This window comes from Pseudophryne corroboree, chromosome 2 (assembly GCF_028390025.1).
Source record: "Pseudophryne corroboree isolate aPseCor3 chromosome 2, aPseCor3.hap2, whole genome shotgun sequence".
NCBI classification, from domain to species: Eukaryota; Metazoa; Chordata; class Amphibia; order Anura; family Myobatrachidae; genus Pseudophryne; species Pseudophryne corroboree.
The window spans coordinates 199,259,469-199,279,376 of NC_086445.1; the positions used below are offsets into that span (position 1 = coordinate 199,259,469).

General features: G+C 43.6%; 1 long non-coding RNA gene across 1 annotated transcript in view; it reads right to left on the reverse strand.

Moving 5' to 3' along the window:
* LOC135008690 (uncharacterized) overlaps nucleotides 1-19,908 on the reverse strand; it is a 358,352-nt gene that overhangs the window by 5,727 nt on the left and 332,717 nt on the right. The gene's annotated exons all lie outside the window — the stretch shown is intronic.

Genomic DNA, 19,908 nt, shown 5'->3' on the forward strand with positions numbered 1-19,908 from the left:
CTGAACTGCCCAGACTGCATGCACATCAAGTAGAAGTCTCCGGTTGCAGTCCAACACAAAATGCTGTCAGGACTGACAGGGTACTGCAGATAAGTAACCAAACAGCGGGGAGAAGGCAAATGTAAAACAGCTGTCTGGCTATGGCGAGTGGGTCTGCAGGTGGAGGGAAGTGATTGGTAACAATGTGGGGGTTTTAAATGGTAGATTGGCACTGTGCAAAGTGGCTGGTGATGGAAAAGGCACTGTGACATGGAGGGTTTTGCAATAAGGGCAGTTGGCTGGCAAGCAATCTGTTCCAGGGATGATGGGTCTGATTTCCTACAGGCATGGCAGGCTACTTACTTCCATATGCTAATGTGAGAATCCGCCTGTGTGTGCCGACTATCCATGTCACTGTATGTGGAAGTCCATTCTGCCCACATTCTTATCCCGGACACTAGATTGGTTGTGGGGGAAGAGTGGCGCACAGGGCTACCCTATTGCAGGTGTAGTATATCAAAAAACCGGAATATAGAAAAGTAACTTTAGATAAATATTACCCTTCTTGTGGGCAAAACAAATTATTACTCTGACAAATAGAAGAAGCCGGCGGTGCTCCCTTAATTAGATAATAAGATAGTATCTTGTGAGGCCTAATCAGTGACATCTTAATAATAATTAATATATGTTTTATGTTGGTATGATTGTCAATGTGAGTTCTATTTCCGATAATAAAAGTTAAGTTTTAAATTAATTGTTAAGAGTGCCCCATCAAAAAGAGTTGTCTTTTCTTCCTGTATATTTACACATTCTTATCCCTACAGCCATCAGCATCAGTACTGGGACTTGCCTACACCCTATGCTGGGATCAAAAGATCTGTCTGATGGTGTCCCATCTGTGTCAACACACTATGAATGAGTGCGGAAGTTGGTTTACATGCCCACGATACTGCCATGAGACAGACCAGTTTCGTGCTCCTGCATGAGCGACTGCCCAGTATTGCCCATTTCACTGAGTGATCTGTCAGTGGAGGCACTTGCAAACTTGGCTAATGCACAGTTGGTGACATCTCTCTACAATGTATGCATGGTACGCAGATGTTCACGAGATCCATCCACATTTCCAACTGCTTCTGACTCAGGCCCTATATGTGCAAAGTGGTTTGTAATGGAGTGGTCCAAAAAAGGACACGATGTCTGCACAAGTGCTGGAGAATGGGTCTGACCCTAAACTGTCAGTGAGACGCATTCTGCACCTGCCAGAGGCACTTTTATGAAACTGCATTTCTTAGATTATGTCATAAAAACCTTCACAGAAATTAAACAAAATAAAGATGTCTTCTTACTCTCGTGATTTATTCTAAGACAAAAAAGAGCAGTATTTTAGGAGAAAAATGAGGGTTGTGGCAATGTACTGACATTATATTATTTCTGGTGACTTCTACTGTATGCTGCTCTCATAAGGTGAATAGCCCACACATATAACTAATAGAATATCCCCAACAGCAATATTCTGTTCCATATCTCGTTCATCTACAAGTAGCACTTGTGTGATCTTCTAGTCTGAGACCACAAACTTAGCTTTTATTGTGCCATTATAATCTAGAAATGTACTATCCGTCTGTCCATCTACAGTATCTCTCTCCCTCTAATATATATATATATATATATATATATACATATACAGTCGATGAAAGAACAGCGGCACTCCCAAGGATTTTTAAAGCAAGTCGATTGTACATTTTTACTGAATCATTCGGGATGTTGGGTTGGATCTGGAGGTACTTTGTGTAGATATAAATCTTGTGATATTTGATTAATTTCGGATAGTAACTGAAGTTTGAAAGAATTCCTGTAATCGTAATTCTCTTGAAAATCCATATAGTTCAGTCTGCCATCTTAGATTGTTATGTACATTAGTTGGTGTAAACGAGAGTCCTTTGTTCAAAACTTGTGTCTCTACCTCACTAATTTCTCTGGTGTAGAGATTAGAAATCAGGTTTTCTTTGGAACCTTGGGATTTTTTTTGCGCGAGTTTTGACCCCCCCCCCCCTACGGGAGGTCGCCCTTTTACGGAGTCGTCTCTTTGCGCCCCTTGGCTGGATCCTAAAGGGACATCAGACTGTTCTTGTGTTTCCTCGGAATCTCTGATAACAAATACACTGTCGCTGTTTGAGGTCTGGTACTCCCGTATCTGCTGTTCCCGTCTCCTCCTCCATGCATAGCGAGAACCTTGCTGTTGATTTCGATTAGCTCTAGAGTCACCTCCTAATAGCCACCTATACACTCTGTTTTCCACGTAATTGTTAATTACGATTTGATATTTTTTGTTTTTGAATTTTGTTAAATCCTTTTGAAAATTATTAATGTTTTGTTGTAGTTTTTGTAGCCAGTCTTGCCTGGTATCTTGAGTGATGGTTGATTTATGAAGGGACTCATAGGTGTTAATCTTTTCACGTGTAATATTAAGTTCTCTACTGGATTCTGCAATTACTAGTAGCATGGGATCCATGCTGCATTTATTGAGAACACCAATCCATTTTGCACAGAAGTCAGGGTGGTATCGCCCTATGGTTAGTGCCCAGCTCTGACGCCATCAGGATGAGCGGGTCGCGCCCACGTGCACATCATACACCACGCCTCCCACTCCAGGCCTGCAGACAGGATAGATGCTGGGCTACATAAAGGTAACATTTCTTTGTATTACTTCATGTTTGCTTCAGTTTGTTATTTTTTGCTACCACTTTGTCCAGCTCACAACTCTGAAAAAAGGGCGTGCTGCGCCCTGAAACGTCAGTGGATACAGGCTGACATTATGCTGTGATTGATCTTAATACATTCAACTTGCTTGAAAATTCTTGAGAGTGCTGTTCTTTCATAGACTGTATAACTCTGTAATGCAGAAGGCACCGAGGTATAACTCCCAGTGATTGGAGAGTGCCGGTTCACTATTCCTTTTGTGTGTATATATATATATATATATATATATATGATGTAGTCAAACATTTAGGGCTATTTTATACACAACGGATTGCAACAGTTTTGTCCGTCTGGGTAAAAAAAACACTATATATACGGGTTGAGTATCCTATATCCAAAATTCTTGGGACCAGAAGTATTTTGGATGTTGGATTTTTCTGTATTTTGGAATAATTGCGTTCCATAATGAGATATCATGGCGACGGGCCCCAAGTCTAAGCACAAAATGTATTTATGTTTCATATACACCTTATACACACAGCCTGAAGGTAGTTGTTGCCAATATTTTTAATAACTGTGCATTAAGTAAAGTTTGTGTACATTCACACAATTCATTTGTTACATATACACCTAATACACACAGCCTGAAGGTCATTTAATACAATATATTTAATAACTATGTGTATTAAATAAAGTTTGTGTACACGTAGCCATCAGAAAATAAAGGTTTCACTATGTCAGTCACTCTCCAAAAATTCCGTATTTCGGAATATTCCATATTCCATACTCAACCTGTGTATATATCTAGTATCTGACACAGCAGCTGCAGTGTGTTTTTTACATTTACAAGTCCTCTTTGAGTGCCGCCTATACCTGCATTATATTTCTCTACGTATGCTTGGATGGCACCGGGGCCCCTACTATTTATGTGCTGAGTGCCGGTCATTGGATTGAATAAAATATATATATATATATATATATATATATATATTTTTTTTATTTTTTATTTTTTTAATTATAAGAATTTAAGCCATTTACTGATTTTTCTGAGACGCGTCGGGGGAGGGTGGGGGATGTTTGAAAGTCTATAAGAAATAACCTACAGTTGGTTACTGACAGGAACTCTTCAGAATCAAGGAAAATATATCTAGTTGTATCTCATCTAATGTCACGTTTACCACAAGAAAACAACTGTCAGGGGATACCATTTAAATTGTAGGAGCTAATGGCTTGTGTCAATGAACATACAGACTGCTGTCAGTGGAGCTAGATTCCGTGGATGAAACTGGAGGAAAGGAATGAACTGATATTGGCAGAGAGATTAGAGGCTCCTTTTGTCATGGAAAGTGGGAGCAGATGCCTTTGGGATGGGATGGGAGGAGGATCACAAGCTCAGCTGCAGTCACACAAACAGTGACATCTTAATTGGATTGTCCTCCACCGTTGGACGCAGCTGACAGGCAGAATCTCGCTTTGGTCGCAAGTTACTTTATCAATTACTCTAGGACAGATTACTGCATATGAGGCAGCCAGGAAATTGTCTGCTTGATGGGTTGCAGTTTCTATCACAAATAGAATCACTTATTGGTTAGTCTCATTGGTATTATTATGACTTTATACCATGCAACTACAAGGCGAAAATGTGGCTCGCTAAGCGAATTACAGGCTCACTTAGGGAAGGTAAAGGATAAAATAAGTGGTTTAAAAGTTTAAGGCAGTTGAAGAAATGGAAAAGGGTCCCTGTGAAATTGCATAGAGAATAATGGGGCTAAGTCAGAGATGTAATCAAACTGATCATTTATGTATATTGCCAATACTAGCTGAACGGCGCATGTGCAGGACCTGTAATGCGCATGTGTAGAACAGGTCCACCCTTGTTGGACACTAAGCTGATTGATAGGCTGCAGCTGTTTGGGGCGGGGAGAGGGCTGCAACCATAAGCGTTTCCCAAAACGGAGGTGTGACGTCTCCATTTTGTAGGAGTGCGAGGCCAGTGTCTGCGTCTACCAATGCAGATTTACTGGCCTCTGCAGTGTGAATATAATACCTCTTAGGCTGTATATTAGAGTTCTTACTTCCTTTCATGCAGTGCGCACCAAATCAGACAATCGACTTCCGTCAAGTCACATATAGGAGCCAGAACGGGGAGGAGGCAAAGTGGCGGATCACTCCCCCCCCCCTCCACCAACCATGTCCGAGGCACCAGTCAATGTACCGGGTCGTGGGGTGCAATGCGGACGACATCTAGGGTTTAACATGGGCAGTGTCAGGACGGAGATTATCCGCTGCTCCACTCCTTCCTCCCTGGTAATAGCCACTGGAGCATGCTCTGACCAATGACCACACATGTGCAGTGGGTTCGCAGCCATCACTGATGCGATCACATTACTTTACACATCGCATAGCCAGGCTCCCATCAGAGTACCTGTTCCTGGTTGTGATTTTTAATACATCTGCCCAGAAATTAATTTCCAATTGCATGAATAGCAGCGCTAATACATTTTTTATATCATATCTAAAACTCTATAAATAATAAATGGGCCCCTTATTGTTGTATTTTTATTCTAGTAGACTATTATCTGCTTTTGATATATAGACAGCTTTGTCTTCCATGTCCTCTATGCTGTATATAACATTAATGTGCTATTCATATTAGTCCAATGTATTTGGCCATTTAGAGTAATATTCCCATGGTGTGCTTCATATACTTGTGCCCAACAGTCTGATAATTTGTTTGTTTTGCTTAGCGTTGTTGCTATGGTGATTGGCTGCTAAACAGAACGTGATGACATCATCACATAAGTGGCGCTGGCTGGGTGTGAGGTCCCGCCCCAGGCATAGCGCCCTTTCACTGGGTGTATCAGCTACTATAAGGTAAGCTGTTTTCAGTTGATGAAAATGCCACAATAAATAGGCATTGAAACATTGATTCTACAAAGCTGCTGTGATGTTCTATTCCCTGTACTTGGAGTAATGCACCTTTGGTGTCATTATATATGTGATACACGCACACACAGGCCGGTAGTGGTCATTATCTAAATCCATTTTCTGCCATATGTAAAAAGTAATAATGATCTCGTAGTTTCTGTTATCAATTGCAATATTGCCGTGTGTGTGATTATCTCTGTTCTCTTGAGGAAAATGTAATGGATATGAAAACTTGTCATAAATTACCATACCAGCTAGCAGAGCTTTAGGGGTTGCATCCCAACAACGCTGCTTCCCCATCTTAACTGACAGACTAACCGTAAAATGACATTAAGGCCTCCATATCAGCAGCCTCGATTCCCAGATCTGCCGCCACCGCCGATCCACCGACCAGATCTGGCCAGTGATGATTGGAGATCCGTCTGGGAATTGGGGAAATGAAACATGCCAAATATGCCTGATTTGCTGATCCAGACCATTTTCTAGGTATTGTTCCGTCCTTCATTACACTGCACCAAGGGGGTAATTCAGACCTGATCAATAGGCTGCGTTTTCGTACAGCCTGCGATCAGGTCTAAACTGCACATAGTAACATAGTAACATAATATCTGAGGTTGAAAAAAGACAATTGTCCATCGAGTTCAACCTATTTGTGGTCTCCTATGCATGATAATTTGACTAAAATTTCTGACTGATGCTGCTGTCAGCCGTTGCATTTTATCACTATTTATAGTAACTATAATGCATGACTATGCACCATACCCCTGGATATCCTTATCCATTAGGAATTTATCTAACCCATTCTTAAAGGTGTTGACAGATTCCGCCATACACAACTCCCTCAGGCAGGGAATTCCCAACACGTATTTTCCTTACCGTGAAAAAGCCTTTATGACGTATTGTGCGGAATCTCCTCTCCTCTAACCTGAGCGAGTGTCCACGAGTCCTCTGTGTTGATCTAACCAAAAACAGGTCCCGCGCAAGCTCTGTGTATTGTCCCCTTATATATTTGTAGATGTATGCACCACAATGCACAGGTGCGTCGCACGGGTACAAAGTGGATCACTGCTCAGCAATGGCTTTGTGTGAAGAATGCATTCGCACGGGCGGTCGAAAGGAGATTGACAGGAAGAGGGCGTTTGTGGGTGACCACTGACCGTTTTCAGGGAGTGGTTGGAAAAATGCAGGCGTGTCCAAGCATTTCCAGGGAGGGTTCCTGACGTCAATTCCGGTCCCGGACAGGCTGAAGTGATCGGAGTGGCTGAGTAAGTCCTGGGCTGCGCAGTGACTGCACAAGATCTGTTTGTACAGCTCTGCTACACATGCGTTCGCACACTTGCACAGTTAAAATACACTCCCCCCGTAGGCGGCGACTATCTGATCGCAGCAGTGCAAAAATCGCCTGCTAGCTGTGATGTTAGTGTATTAGAATGCTTAATATTTGTAGACACTCCCTTACTAATCTGTGTAAGCCTGAATCTTCAGTGATGGTCCCTAGGACCAGGGGGATGCTGGGAAGTGGGTGGTCCAGTGTGCAGTGTGTCTGGAGTTGGTGATGGAATAAACAGCACAGCAGTGAACTCACTTTGCCAAATGCTGTAAAATGAAAAGGGAAACAACCAATGTGCATGCTGTTAAACAGAGGAATTCTTTGTGGATTGCATTGAACTTTGCAGTGCAGATAAGAAAGAATGGATTGTCCCTTTAACTGTGAACGAGATTGTCATTCCCTTTAAGCTTGATACTGGCGCGCAGGTGAATTTAATATCGTTTCAAGACTATAAGACTTTTAGAGTAAAACCTAAAACTCATCCAGCCAAAGTGAAAGTTACAGGGTACACTGGGGAGGAAATTCCTGTGAAAGGTACATGCTTAGTGACACTGAAATATAAGGGACAACAGTTTAAAACATTTCTACTGATTGTGGATAAAAATGTGCAACTGATTCTAGGATTAAGTTCCTGTGAGAATCTAAGCTTGCTAAAGAAAGTTTTTATGGTGACATCACAAGCAGAAGATGACTGCAAATCGATGTTTACAGAATACAGAGACTTGTTTGAAGGTCTAGGTTGTTTGCCTGGAGAGCATAAAATAAATATAGACACGCATGTTTCTTCAGTGATACACCCCTGTAGAAAAGTGCCGTTTGCACTGAGAAAAAAACTGAAACAAGAGTTAAATCGCATGGAAGCCTAGGGTGTGATACAGAAAGTTGATGAGCCTACTGAATGGGTAAGCTCCTTAGTAATTGGTGAAAAGAAAAATGGACAACTCAGAATATGTCTAGACCCCAGAGATTTAAACAAAGCTATTAAACGAGAACATTTTAAACTACCAACCAGAGATGAAATCATGTCGCAATTTGTGGGAGCAAAATGGTTCAGTAAATTGGACGCATCTTCAGGATTCTGGCAAATGAAGCTAGATGAGGCCAGCTCAAAGCTTTGTACATTTAATACACCAGAAGGTCGATACAGATTTCTTCGACTACCATATGGAATATTGTCTGCTCCAGAAGTATATCACAAAAAGATACACATGATTTTTGAACATATTCCAGGTGTTGAAACAATGATGGATGACATTATTGTCTGGGGATCTACAAAGGAAGAACATGATTCTAGATTGAGACAAGTAATGGAACTTGTCAAGAAAGTGAATCTAAAGCTAAACAAGGACAAATGTGAATTTGGCATGAATACACATACCTTTATGGGCGATGTGGTCTCGGATCAAGGTGTAAAACCAGACCCAAAGAAAATATCAGCCATAGTGAACATGGAACGTCCTAACAACAAAGACGACGTCAGAAGATTCCTAGGAATGATTACTTACTTAGGAAAGTTTATTTCTCAACTCTCTGAACGAACAGCCTCTCTTAGATGGTTGTTGGACAAAGATAACGAGTGGATGTGGTCACATGAACAAGAAGAAAGTTGGCAAAACTTGAAACAGATCATTACAGAGCAACCAGTGCTAAAATTCTTTGATCCTGCGAAAAGAATAAGAATTTCAGCAGATGCTTCGCAATTTGGCCTAGGCTCAGTGCTGTTACAAGAACATGAGGATACATGGCAACCAGTAATCTATGCATCAAGAGCACTGACTAGTGCTGAAAAAAGGTATGCGCAGAAAGAAAAAGAACTTCTAGCGATCATATATGCATGTGAGCGATTTCATCAGTTTGTGTATGGTCAAACATTTACAGTGGAAACTGACCACAAGCCATTAGTAGCTATCACAACTAAATCATTACATGACTGTCCCATGAGAATTCAACGAATGCTTATCAGACTACAGAAATATGATGTACACTTGCTGTATTGTCCCGGCAAATACATGTACATTGCTGATACACTTTCTCATGCTGTGGACGAAAGTGAAGGTTCCAAAAGTCTGATGGATGAAGAGATAGAAGCCTATGTTAATTTGAACGTAGCTTCTCTACCAGTGTCTCTTGCAAGACAAGAACAGATTAGGAAAGAAACTGAGACAGATGAAACAATGAAAGTGTTGAAAGATATCATTCTGAAAGGTTGGCCAGCAGAAAAACATGCGTGCCCGCTGTCTATCCATGATTATTGGATGTACCGCAGTGACCTTACAGTTGTCGATGGTATTATTTACAAAGGCAATAGGTTTGTCATACCTGTACGACTAAGAAAAACTATGCTGTGCAAGATACATGAAGGCCACTTAGGAGAAGAAAAATGTAAGCGGAGAGCGCGTGAAGTTATGTATGTCCTTAATCTGAATTAGTTGATTGTATCTATCCATGACAGCTGCTTGGTTATGGATATGGGGGCAAGCCTTGCAGTTGCCACAACGGTAACTGCCCTGTAGAGATGTACAAGGTCTGGATGGTTGTGAGAAATGGCTCCTAACCAATTGATCTCTAAGGTTGGGTGCTCGTCGCCAACTCATATTGACCTTGTCACCTATATGTTCGGATAGGTCATCATCCATTTTCAGTATATGCCAATGATTTGGGAAAATTTGGCTGGCTTCTTTCCGACCAGAACATTTTATTATATTTTTTTCAATTTAACCCTATGTGCATAAAAACTTACCTTGGATCATGTATATCTTCTACAATGGGCAATTACACTGATCTTAAAGAATATTCTAATAAAATTATGTTTTATCAGCATTACTCATGATTAATTTGATAATCACTATAAGTGATTACAATTAAATAAGAGTGCGCCCACACAAGAGCCTTCTTTCTTCTCCCTTTTCTTGCATTCTTTCCAACTTCCACAGAAGTCGCTAATAAATCTCATCACCCCTGCTTTTTTTAGTTCTGGATTCTTTTTATCCAAAAATATTAATGATTCACGTTGTACCTTACTCACTTCATATTGGGCTTTCTTAATCAAACGGTTGCTGTAGCCACGTTCCTTAAGTCTGCTGCTAAGATCTGCACACTTAACTCGGAAGCTTTGTTCATCTGAGCAATTCCGTTTTAACCGGAGAAATTCACCCTTTGGAATATTCCTGATGGTTGGTGGGAAGTGTGCACTCGAGGAGTGGAGTAGACTGTTGGTCGATGTTTCCTTCCTGAAGATCTCAGTTACGATCTTATCATTATCATCTCGGTAAATCCTGAGATCTAGGAAGGAGATACTCACTCTACTACTGGTATAGGTGAATTTCAAATTTACATAATTGTTGCTGAGGTTTTGAATATATTCCTCCAGTTTAGTTTCTGGACCGTCCTATATCATGAAAATATCATCTATGAAACGCATCCATGTGATGATATGGTTGGTATAGTGCTCTTGATTGTCATTAAAGACAATTTCTCGCTCCCACCAGCCTAAGAACAAGTTTGCATACGTAGGGGCGCAAGCTGCCCCCATTGCAGTTCCCCTTAGTTGGATGTGGAAACGGTTGTTAAACAGGAAGTAGTTATGATGTAATACAAATTCCAGTAATTCCAACAGAAACTCTTGAAATTCTCCTATTCCTTCTACAGATAAGAAGTATCTTACTGCCATGACCCCCAAGTCATGCTTTATGGAGGTATACAAAGCCTCGACATCGAGGCTCACCAATAAGTATGATTCCTCTAAATGTACATCATGTACCTTTTTTAGTACATCAGTAGTGTCCTTGATGTAAGAAGGAAGAGTCAGTACATAATGTCTGAGGTGCACATCCAGAAAGCAACTAGCTTTCTCTAGAAGACCCCCATTACCTGATATAATGGGCCTTCCAGGAGGATTTTTAACATTTTTGTGTACTTTTGGCAATAGGTAGAAGGTCGGTGTTCGGGGGTGTGGCGTGACTAGATATTCCCATTCTCCTTTTGTGATGATTCCCAGTTGCAGATGTCTATCAATTATTCTCTTATATTTTGTGAGAAAGTTTTGCATGGAGTCAAACAGAGTGATTTTGTAGCAGGAGGTGTCAATTCAATCCTGGCTCAGATTTTCTGACAAGTCGGGAATTCCGACTTATCGGAAAACACGTGGATCTGCAGAATAGCCGCGGATCCATGTGTTTTGTCGGAAGCGGCGGCCAAATCCGACAGGTTTTGGCCCCATTTCCGACAATGTCAATCCGACTTTAATAAAAGTCGGATTGGCATTGTCGTGAATGGCCAAATCCGAATTGAATACTCAGATGCTCATTGAATACTCAGATGTCGTGGAAAGGATTCAACATAAATTGAATATACCCCTAAGTATATATCTTGAGTTTAATAAATCATATATTGTGATTTCTAAAGTCATTGGATCTCTTCTGCTATAGGGCCTAATTCAGACCTGATCGCAAAAGCAAAATCTTTCTCTAATGGGCAAAACCATGGGGGTGATTCAAACCTCACTGCTGCAGTGGGGCAATAGACTGCAACAGACTGTACATGCGCACACGCGTCTGACAACAACAGGCATCACCGGTCAGCAACAGGATGGTGCGATAATTTCATTTGCACGAGCGTTTGTAAGGTGATTGACAGGAAGAGGCCATTTGTGGGTGGTAAATGACCATTTACTGGGAGTGTCCAGAAAAACACGGGCATTCCCAAGCATTTTCAGGGAGGGTGTCTGACGTCAGCTCCGGCCCCGATCAGCCTGTTCTCATCGGGTTGCGCAGAGACTGCACACACTGGATTTTTACAGCTCGGCGTACACATGCGATCGCACGCTTGCACAGCGAATTTACCATTCCCATTGGGCGGCGACTATCTGAACGCAGGACAGCAGAATTAGCAGCCCAGTGATCAGGTCTGAATTACCCCCTATGTGCACTGCAGGGGGGCAGATATAACATGTGCAGAGAGAGTAAGATTTGGGTGGGTTATTTTGTTTCTGTGCAGGGTAAATACTGGCTGCTTTATTTTTACATTGCAAATTAGATTTCAGTTTGAACACACCCCACCCACATCTAACTCTCTATGCAAATGTTACATCTGCTCCACCTGCAGTGCACATGATGTTGCCCATTAGAATATTTTTTTGCTGTTGTGATCAGGTCTGAATTAGGCCCTGTGGGGCAGATGTATTAACCTGGAGAAGGCATAAGGAAGGGGTAAACCAGTGATAAGTGCAAGGTGATAAATGCACCAGCCAATCAGCTGCAATATGTAAATTAACAGTTAGGAGCTGATTGGCTAGTGCGTTTATCACCTTACACTTATCACTGCTTTATCACTTCCTTATGCCATCTCCAGGCTTAATACATCTGCCCCTGTCAGATGTAAATATGTGAACCATACATTCTTGAGCAGACATAAACCATTCCTCCCAACTTGTAATCCTGCTGAGTTGGGACACTCGAGCGGTGCAGCCGCATGCGCCCCGTAAAAGGGGTGTGGCCTCTGGTGGGATGGGGCTTTTCCACGGTTGAGTGGGGCATGGTCACGCGCCGAGGACCCATTTTCCATCATTTTGGGGGCATGCCCAGCGCTCCCTGAGCAGTGAATAGATGCTGTGCGCGTGCACACAGCATCTATTTGTACCCCTTTTACACTTGTAGCACGGGTCGCAGCCGGCAGCCTGACACGGCTGCGACCCATGCTACAGCCCCCTTCTACACTAGCTCCACCAACCCGGCATTTTGCCGGGTTGGTGACGCTGTTGCTGACGCGGCAGGGGCGGCGCTGGGAGATCACATGATCTCCCAGCGCCGCCCTTCCATTCACTGTGAACGGGAGCCGTGTCGCCTCGACGCGGCTTGCGTTTACACTATACAGCTTACCGGGTTGAACACGTGTTCATCCTGGCAAGCTACCCGGGTAGGATTCCTGGATCACTTGATCAGGGAATTTGCAGGGGGGGCCATTTCCACTTGGAAAAAACATGGGTAAATGCGCGCCCCAGCGCATTTACCCATGTTTTTAGAGCTAGTGGAAAAGGGGTATTAGAGATCACTCGCTGCTTTGCAGAGCAGAGCTGCAGGTGATCAAAGCCTCCCCCAACTCCCCCCCCCTCCCCCCCACCCTTCCCACCCGTGGGACACTGTGACCTGCGGGAGGGACAATGGGACAGTGTCCAAATAGTGGGACTGTCCCACTGAAATCAGGACAGTTGGGAGGTATGCATAAACTGAACACTTTTGCTGTCACATAAAACAATGCCATTGCAAAATAAAACTACTGTATACTTGTCTTTAAGAAGATGAAGGGTTAAGCAGGACTCCTGGGCTCATGCTTTATCTTAGACCTCAATACTTGCTGTGTTCCAGCCATAGGGACATTTGCAGCTCACGGTGTTATGAGATTACAAGCAATATCAGAATTACTGCCCTTAAAGCTGGATTTAAGGGGAGGCTTTAGCATTATTATACCCACAGAATCTTTTTTTGTGCTTGTTAACTCTATCAGTGCCAAATAAGCAGATACTGAGCTACAGAACATATGACATAATTCTTAGTGAAAAAAACACATATGACCAATAAAAAAAAAGAAAGAAATCCTACAACACTCATATAACACAGGATTTTATAATTACCTTTTAAAGCGCATTAGTGAACATCTCTATTGATCGATACATCAAAGTTGCATTATCCTCATGCTAGTTATTTTATTTGTTAATTTTCCTTCCCAGTTCCAAATTCAATCAAGTTTGACCATTTAGATGGCCATGATTCTGTGTGAGTTGCATGAATAATTGACCCAATTTAAATTTTTGTTTCAATATGTGCAGCTGCTGATTACATTTGTGGTTCAAGTTTGTCATTATAGTCTATATATTTTGATTTTTAGTCACTTACTGCTCGCAGCAGCCAGCCAAGCTTTTCTTCTACTAGTCAAATCCAATGTTCTTACAGCAGAGTATAGCGCAGCATACAGCAGGGAGTCCCTATACACTGTGACAATAGAGCACAGCTCCTTGTGTGGACAGAGCACAGTTAAATAGTAAATACAGCGTATAACGCAGCAAACAGTACTGTGCCCCCTATACACACTGGCTAATCAGCACAGCCCCTTGTTAGACTCTGGACACAGTACAGTTATAACAATATATATAAAATACAGCAGAGTCAAGACAGCATACAGCAGCATGCAGTGTACCCCTTACAGTTACACACACTATTATCTATAGCATACCTCCCAACTGTTCCGATTCCAGCAGGACAGTCCCGCTATTTGGACGGCGTGAGGGCAGCTGGGTGAGGCTTTGATCAACCGCTGCTCTGCAAAGCAGAGAGTGATCTCTGAATAGATGCCATGCGCGTGCTGGGAGGGGAGCAGGGGGCTGCCAATCTACTGGAGGAGCGTTGGGCATGCTCCCAAAATGCCGAAAAATGGGTCCGTGGCGCTAGACCACGCCTCTCCCACAATAAGCCGTGCCCCCTTTTTGAGCCGCGCCCGTCTTTGCCACGTGAGCTTACCGACTCTGGACTCTGAAAAGTTGGGAGGTATGTAATAGCGACTCCACACAGGCAAAACAGCCCCTTGTGAGACTCGGGACACAGAACAGTTAATATAAAATATATAACTAACATAGCATAGTCAACACAGCATACAGCAGCATGCAGTGTACCCAGGGACGGATTAAGCCTTCGGGGGGACCAGGGCACTTAAGACAGGGTGCTCTCCCTCCCTTAGCCAGCAACTCGCACATATTGCCGTGTCTATTGCGATTCCCTTCCCAGGTACGAATTCAGGCCGTGGCCTAATTGCGGGTGGCGTGGCAAAGCCCCCTTATGCAAATTGTGAGGAACAAAATTTTTCCGTACTGTTGGCCCCACACCCAGGGGCAAATCCAGAGGGGGCACGATCAGTGTGATTGCTTCCCACCTACCTCCAGCACAGGCAGAAGAGACTGCTGCTGCTAAGCGGCAGCAGCCTCCCTGCACCACCACAGACCAGCCAGCACACAGCACAGCATGTGCCGGCTGGAGCACAATGATGCTGCTGCTGCTACTGGCAGGTCGGGGAAGTGGGGTGGGGAGGGGCAGAGGTCGGTAGTGGTCGGCCTGTGTTGGTAATTAATAACTGCTCCAACTCCCCTTGGCAGCAGTGTGTGTGGCATTTCCCTCCCCCTTCTCTCGGGCAGTGTGAGGACTCACTGATTCTGTAATCTCCAGTCTCTGCTGCTGCTGGCGGCAAAGGCTGGAGAGGGTAGACAACAGCTTCAGAGCTGTGGCATAGCTGCTCCATCCGGGGGACCCCCTAAAGCTGGATGGCCTGGGGCACTTACCCCCTGGGACCCCCCCTTTAATCTGGCTCTGAGTGTACACCCTAGTTACAAACACTATATTATTTATTAATAGTGCTATCACAGCCCCTTTATTAGGGGCACAATGTTCCCCTGTATCTTGATTTCCTGTATACTATTTTTTTTATTTTATTTTTTACAGCAGAGTTAGCACAGCACACACCAGCGTGCAAACGCTGGGAAAATGGTGCCAAGTCCCAGCCATGGCACCTTTAATAGAATCCAAGCATCGTGAGAATCGGATGCCGGGACAATGACATTCTGCCTCGGGCTGGGATCAGAGTCTGGAGTGTAATCATTTTCTTTACCAATGGGACTATTATGTCCAAATTGCCAGCACAGCGATGGGCTCGAACTTGGCTTATCGTACTCAAACATTTTTATGCAACAATATGAACAAGAGTATATCCTTACTGGTTTTGGGGGAAAAATCTTATACTATTAAAGATTTATAGACAATGTTTTTTTTATTTGGTTATATAGTGAAGAGTCATTTAACACTATGATCATGAGCCTTAATGAATTGTCCAGTCTGATTCGCTTCACGTCTTCCATTAATAATGATTCTATGAACTTCCTTGATGTAACAGTATTTTAAGGCTCGGCAAAGTTGGAGAGTATACCTTATTCCACAAATCGACAGACCATAACACTCTCCTGTGGGCCATGAGCCATCATTAAGATACACTCAAATCGAACTTACCAATTTCTCAAATTATGCGGATATTAAGGGAACAATTCTATTCCTGATTTGGCAAAGATCCAATTACAAGAATGCTGCATGCAATTTTGTGAACGTGGGTATAAAGCCTTTACCATTGAGAGACCAGGGCCAGGAAACATTTAGCAAATGAACATACTCGGGCAAACCAGAACATACAGTCAGGTGAACGCATTATCTTGGAGACTAGATGTGACACCAATTATAAAGAGGCGCATGGCTTCATGCAGAAGCATTGGCCGTTAGTAGCCACGGATCCTGCATTTAATCAACTTAAGAGATCTAGGGGTATATTCAATTAGGGTCGGATCCATTCCATCCTACAACCTCTATTCAATCTCATCTCAATTCGACTTTTAAAAAGTCGAATTGAGATGAGGGACCCAGAGGAGGAGGGGGGGGGGGGAGCCGTGGGGAGACCAGTGGGGACAGCTGCGGGCAGACGAAGGAGAGCAGCATTACAGTAGCACTGCAGGAGGTTGTCTCACAGCCACCCGACCACACGGCAGTGTCCACCTGGCTCCAGCAGTCTTGAGGAAGTCTCCGTTGCTAGGAGACGAAACGCGTTGACGCCCACTCTCTGTTACACTGTTCATTTGGTGATACCCGCCGTATTGACACAGTCTGCAGCTCAGTATAACCGCGACAGCTTCGGTCGCAGCTTTCTACCGCACGTTGGATCCATCACTGCCGCACGGCTTTACAAACACTGGTCGGGTGAGTTCCGTGTGACCCCCGCTGTGGGGCCTAACACCTGTTTCCAGAAGCTATTTCCACGGCGGCTATATATATCGTGTATGAACACTGCCATTTATATTTAAACCAACAAATACTACTCTGGAAAAGACGGCAATCACCCGCTGTTACTATAACAGTAAATGAATGATATATCTTCACTCCACGTGTATTTCACCTTTATAAAGGACCCTGATTGCATACTAACACAGGAACCAGCACGGGAGCATAAATTATAAATTGCACCTTTTCCTTCAATGTTTCATACAAAATTCTGAGACTATGAGACTGTAAATATTTCTGCGGGAATTACAAACGTAAACTAACACACTGGGACGCCAGTGTTTTGATTTTCACCATCACCAGTTGAAAGAGTTATTTTAATAGCTTTATTGCATGTTGCATGTTATTTCAACTCTCATTTAGTTAGTCTGTGTGAGAAAATGTACCAACCGTTAGTAATTATCTGTTTTTAGTAAATGTTGTAAATGTTGTTTCTAACAGATACTATATAAAGTGTTTTACATTATATTCAAGCTGTACTGAGTCAATCTTCTGTGTCCGACTGCATATATATATTTTAGATACATTGTTTCAAGCACAGAGTATATCCTCTTTCTTCAGATGATGGCAGGGCAGGTTCAGGAATGTTTGGTGGTGCTCCAGTCTTCGGTACGCGGTGCCTGAACGCCGAAAGTGGCCGGCAATTCTTCGGGCCACCGACAGCATCTCTTGCACGCCCCTGTCGTTTTTTAAATAATTCTGCACCACCAAATTCAAGGTATGTGCAAAACATGGGACGTGATGGAATTTGCCCAGATGTAATGCACGCACAATATTGCTGGCGTTGTCCGATGTCACAAATCCCCAGGAGAGTCCAATTGGGGTAAGCCATTCTGCAATGATCTTCCTCAGTTGCCGTAAGAGGTTTTCAGCTGTGTGGCTCTTCTGGAAAGCGGTGATACAAAGCGTAGCCTGCCTAGGAACGAGTTGGCGTTTGCGAGATGCTGCTACTGGTGCCGCCGCTGCTGTTCTTGCTGCGGGAAGCAATACATCTACCCAGTGGGATGTCACAGTCATATAGTCCTGAGTCTGCCCTGCTCCACTTGTCCACATGTCCGTGGTTAAGTGGACATTGGGTACAACTGCATTTTTTAGGACACTGGTGAGTCTTTTTCTGAGGTCTGTGTACATTTTCCGTATCGCCTGCCTAGAGAAATGGAACCTAGATGGTATTTGGTACCGGGGACACTACCTCAATCAAGTCTCTAGTTGGCTCTGAATTAACGGTGGATACCGGAACCACGTTTCTCACCGTCCAGGCTGCCAAGGCCTCAGTTATCCGCTTTGCAGCAGGATGACTGCTGTGATATTTCATCTTCCTCGCAAAGGACTGTTGGACAGTCAATTGCTTACTGGAAGTAGTACAAGTGGTCTTCCGACTTCCCCTCTGGGATGACGATCGACTCCCAGCAGCAACAACAGCAGCGCCAGCAGCAGCGCCAGCAGCAGTAGGCGTTACACTCAAGGATGCATCGGAGGAATCCCAGGCAGGAGAGGACTCGTCAGACTTGCCAGTGACATGGCCTGCAGGACTATTGGATTTCCTGGGTATGGAGGAAATTGACACTGAGGGAGTTGGTGGTGTGGTTTGCAGGAGCTTGGTTACAAGAGGAAGGGATTTAGTGGTCAGTGGACTGCTTCCGCTGTCACCCAAAGTTTTTGAACTTGTCACTGACTTATGATGAATGCGCTGCAGGTGACGTATAAGGGAGGATGTTCCAAGGTTGTTAACGTCCTTACCCCTACTTATTACAGCTTGACAAAGGCAACACACGGCTTGACACCTGTTGTCCGCATTTGTGTTGAAATAATTCCACACCGAAGAGCTGATTTTATTTGTATTTTGACCAGGCATGTCAATGGCCATATTCCTCCCACGGACAACAGGTGTCTCCCCGGGTGCCTGACTTAAACAAACCACCTCAACATCAGAATCCTCCTTGTCAATTTCCTCCCCAGCGCCAGCAACACCCATATCCTCATCCTGGTGTACTTCAACAGTGACATCTTCAATTTGACTATCAGGAACTGGACTGCGGGTGCTCCTTCCAGCACTTGCAGGGGGCGTGCAAATGGTGGAAGGCGCAAGCTCTTCCCGTCCAGTGTTGGGAAGGTCAGGCATCGCAACCGACACAATAGGACTCTCCTTGGGGATTTGTGATTTTGAAGAACACACAGTTCTTTGCTGTGCTTTTGCCAGCTTAAGTCTTTTCTTTTTTCTAGCGAGAGGATGAGTGCTTCCATCCTCATTTGAAGCTGAACCACTAGCCATGAACATAGGCCAGGGCCTCAGCCGTTCCTTGCTACTCCGTGTCGTAAATGGCATATTGGCAAGTTTACGCTTCTCCTCAGACGCTTTTAATTTTGATTTTTGGGCCATTTTACTGAACTTTTGTGTTTTGGATTTTACATGCTCTCTACTATGACATTGGGCATCGGCCTTGGCAGACGACGTTGATGGCATTTCATCGTCGCGGCCATGACTAGTGGCAGCAGCTTCAGCACGAGGTGGAAGTGGATCTTGATCTTTCCCTTTAACCTCCACATTTTTGTTCTCCATTTTTTAATGTGTGGAATTATATGCCAGTATCAATAGCAATGGCCTACTACTATATTTACTGCGCACAACTAAAATGCACCACAGGTATAGAATGTAGATGGATAGTATACTTAATGGATGACGAGTGATGACACAGAGGTAGGTACACAGCAGTGGTCTACCGTACTGCTATATATAGTATACTGGTGGACACTGTCAGCAAACTGCTAAACTAGTCTAAAATGCACCACAGGTATAGAATGTAGATGGATAGTATACTTAATGGATGACGAGTGACGACACAGAGGTAGGTACACAGCAGTGGCCTACCGTACTGCTATATACAGTATACTGGACCTGGTGGACACTGTCAGCAAACTGCTAAACTAGTCTAAAAAAAAGGCACCATAGGTATACGATGTAGATGGATGGATAGTATACTTAATGGATGACGAGTGACGACACAGAGGTAGGTACAGCAGTGGCCTACCGTACTGCTATATACAGTATACTGGACCTGGTGGACACTGTCAGCAAACTGCTAAACTAGTCTAAAAAAAAGGCACCATAGG